We start from the raw sequence: 4,421 nt of genomic DNA on the forward strand, positions 1-4,421 counted from the left end.
AACAAACCCTAGTGGGTTCCATTAGCCTTGTTGGATTTATCGTTGTTTTGTACGGGATTTCAGTACCATTGCCGCACCATTGAATGAATTGACAAAGAAAGGAGTGCCTTTCCAATGGGGTCCTGCACAAGTGAAGGCATTCAACCTTTTGAAAGAGAAGCTCACTCAAGCACCACTATTCCAACTCTCTGATTTTGGTAAGACTTTTGAAATTGAGTGTGATGCTAGCGGAATTGGGATAGGTGGTGTATTGATTCAAGAAGGTAAGCCTGTTGCATATTTTAGTGAGAAATTAAATGGGCCTAGTGTTAATTACTCTACTTATGATAAGGAATTATATACTTTAGTTCGTGTTCTTGAAACATGACAACATTATTTATGGCCCAAGAAATTTGTTATATATTTGGATCATGAATCACTTAAACATATTAGAGGTCAAGCAAAATTGAATAGATGTCATGCTAAATGGGTAGAATTTGTTGAGTCATTTTCTTATGTGATTAAACACAAGAAAGGTAAAGAAAATATCATTGCCGATGCCTTATCTAGACGATATACCATGTTGTCCCAATTGGATCATAGAATTTTCGGTTTGGAGATAATAAAAGATTTGTATGCTACTGATTTGGACTTTAAAAAAGTGATAGAACATTGTAAAGAAGGAAGAAAATGGAATAAATATGTGTTGAATGATGGTTTGCTCTATCATGCTAACAAGCTATGCGTTCCAGCTAGCTCCGTTCATTTTTTTTTGTTGCAGCAGGCACATGGAGGAGGTTTGATGGCGCATTTTGGAGCAAAGAAGACCGAAGATGTGCTGGCCACCCACTTCTTTTGGTCATAGATGAGACGTGACGTCGAGCGCTACGTGTCACGCTGCACTACTTGCAATAAAGCTACGTCTCGCTTAAATCCACATGGTCTTTATATGCCTATTCTGTTCTTAGTGTATCTTGGGAGGATATTTCTATGGACTTTGTTTTAGGGTTGCCTAGAACAAAGGGGGGAGGGATAGTATTTTTGTGGCTGTGGATCGTTTTTTAAAAATGGCACATTTTATACCTTATCACAAGAGCGATGATGCTACAAATATAGCTGATTTGTTTTTCAGGGAAATTATTTGCCTACATGGAGTGCCTAATACCATTGTCTCAGATCGCGATGCAAAATTTTTGAGTCACTTTTGGAGGTCACTTTGGAATAAATTGGGAACGAAGCTACTGTTTTCTACTACATGTCATCCCCAAACCGATGGACAAACGGAGGTCGTTAACCGCACGTTATCTACCATGTTGCGGGCTGTTTTGAAGAAAAACTTGAAGCTGTGGGAAGAGTGTTTACCTCATATAGAGTTTGCTTACAACAGGTCCGTCCACTCCACCACCAAGGTAAGTCCATTTCAAATTGTATATGGTTTTAATCCACGTGCTCTTATTAATTTGCTACCTTTGCCTACTTCTGAAAAGTTGAATTTTGATGCTAAGACACGTGCTGAACTGATTCTTAAAATGCATGAATTAACTAAAGAAAATATTGAGAAGATGAATGAAAAATATCGTGCTTATGGTAGCCAGGGTAGGAAACATTTAACTTTTGAATCGGGTGATCTTGTTTGGTTACACTTGCGTAAAGATCGTTTTCCCAAGTTGAGGAAATCTAAATTGATGCCTCTAGCTGATGGTCCTTTTAAAATACTCGAGAAGATTAATGATAATGCATATAAGCTTGAGTTGCCTGCAGATTTCAGGATTAGTCCCACATTTAACGTTTCAAACATAAAGCTGTATGTGGGAGAAAAAGATGAGATTGAGTCGAGGACGACTCCAATTCAAGAAGGGGAGGATAATGAGGACATCACTCCTTCGGTTACATGCACCACAAATATTCCTCCTCCCGCTGCTGTAATTCAAGGTCCTTTGACAAGAGCTCGTGCACGAGAACTTAATTATCAGGTGAAGTCGTTCCTCGCTGTCCATACAAATGTTTCTAAGGATTGGATGCTACTAACTTATTGCGATGATTTTATTATCCTTAGGAACCTGAGAGAAGATCCATATAAGCACAAGTGTAACCGGAGGGCTACCGCGCATAAATCCTGTTCTGTCCCCAAGATCAATTCGGAATCGGAATTACAGACAACACCAAATTCAAATGACCATAACTCTTGATTCCGAAAGGTGGTTGAGGCCCATGAGTACTTGTTGGAAAGGTCACGGAGTCTACTTTCATACGGATCTGACCTCATCTCCAAATACCTTCTGTGCTGTCCGAAATCGGCAAAACAAGTCGTGTTGCTCATCCAGTCCGAATCAGTTTGGGCCTTGGGCCTTGGGCCTTGTAATTGAGTTGTATTCGAGCTCCATCAGTTGTGGCCGAATCTTTTCTCCTCCTAGCTTATAAATAGATAGCCACCCCTTCTTCTAGGGTTTGGGGTTTTGCTTAGATTACAACTAGATAATTTGTCAGTTTTTCGCCGTTCATCTGTTTGTGGAACCCCAACTCGTGTGCTTCATCTTTATTAGCAATTCAGATTGCATCTTCCTTGTTCTTGTGAGTTGTTTCGATTGCTTGCAGGAACAATAACCCTCGTAGTAAGGTCGATCGCGTGCAAGCGTGGTTGATAACGACAATCGTGCGGGTGTAACGAATTGCGAGGTGACAATCTGCGGGTTGAAAGCCTCCAAGCGTCAACATCCTCACGACGAAATCAATCGAACCTATTGGAAGATCGGGTCGCTGTTCTCATCAGTCTTTCCAGTAGACTTCGAGCTATCCTCCGAAGAGGGGGGGGGGGAGTTCATCCCCAACACTTTAAATTCACTAGTGAGGCTTCATACGAGAATGGAACACGGGGTTGGCGCAAACATAAGTGGCACTTACATTATCACAATAGATGACTGGAGTGGGTTGCCTAACTCTATGTACTTTAGGAACTAAATAAGCATTAAACTTTTGTTCGACCGTTATCTCCAAATCTAAATATTTTCAGCATCATAGGACCCGCAAAAGATGATATAGTAAACCTAACCTTAGCAGATGAATCATCATTAACACGCAGGTTATTTTGCTGAAAATTATTTCCTATCATACCTTGATGGTTAAAGTTTAATTGGTCCCGCTGTTATGCATCAAAGGCGTCCTGTTCTTACCTCAAAATTTCATCATCAGCGACGGACTTGTCATGTTCATGGGCTGTAACATGAGGGTCCATATGGCTATTGTTCGGGGGTTGAGTGACCAACCGATGAAAGCGTGTATTGAGCATTGCAATAATATCATTGAGTTACTACAATACAGTATTTGTTCCCGCAAGTTTTTTATCAATGTCATCATTAATAGATTGTCGATGATCATCCAACAACATGTGAGTTCTTCCCTCAAACACACTTTTTCGATGATTAGTAGTAAATAAGAGACAAGAAAAATATATTATCCCTATCAACTACTAGGTGGTGGAGATTGAAGTGGAATCACACACTCTGAAGTGTCTTACCACGCTCTTGCAATTGTTCTTACCAATTGCAACAGATGGCACAACTGGTGACTGGTTCGTGATACCTTATCAAGTGCGAGTGAGGTGGTTGCACATGAGGAACCGTTCTAATCGAGAGAAGGTGGAGGTTAGATAGGCAATATTTAGTACGAAGGAATGACAATTAATGAAATCAGATTAGCAAAGCGTTCACTAGATAGGCAATACCTTATCAAGTGCGAGTGAGGTGGAGGTTAGATAGGCAATACGTTCACTAGAACTAGCTCAAGCAAGTTGAAGATTATAACAGACACAAGCGCAATGGAACAAAATTAGCAATGCAAATTTGAATTTTCTCTCTCCTTTTTTTGACACTCTTTGCTTCTTGCTTTCTTTTTTTTGTGAATGTGACACAAACTCAAAACTCCTCTACTACCTTTTCTAGGACCAATGAGGTATATGGGTCACAAACTATCTCTCTCTCTCTCTCTCTCGGTCTCTGTCTCTCTGAACTTTGGCTTACTCTATTTTGGGTAAGGAGTTGCTACTCGAACTTTGTCGGAAATGCTCGGTATGAAGGGTGCATGGGGGTGTCTGAGAGCAGCCAGAAACAAATAGACTCCTACTAGGTTGTGCAGGTAAAATCGAGTGGATAGTCGAATCCGACTAGGTGGTCGAACCCGAAAGGATGGTCGAATCTGACTCAGTGATCGAACCCGAATAGATGGTCGAAATGACTAGTGGTCGAACCCGAGTAGATGGTCGACTCGGCTAGTGGTTGAACTCGAGTAGACGGTTAAAGCCACTAGTGGTCGGACACGAGTTGATGGTCAACTCGACTAGAGACACAGTCTCAGCTATGGCAAACAAGGCCAGGCTAGGATACTCGATGACTAAATCAGCAAAGACTCAACACTAGAAACTAGAACACGATGACTCAACTAGCAAC

Source organism: Phragmites australis, chromosome 4 (genome assembly GCF_958298935.1).
Source record: "Phragmites australis chromosome 4, lpPhrAust1.1, whole genome shotgun sequence".
NCBI classification, from domain to species: domain Eukaryota; kingdom Viridiplantae; phylum Streptophyta; class Magnoliopsida; order Poales; family Poaceae; genus Phragmites; species Phragmites australis.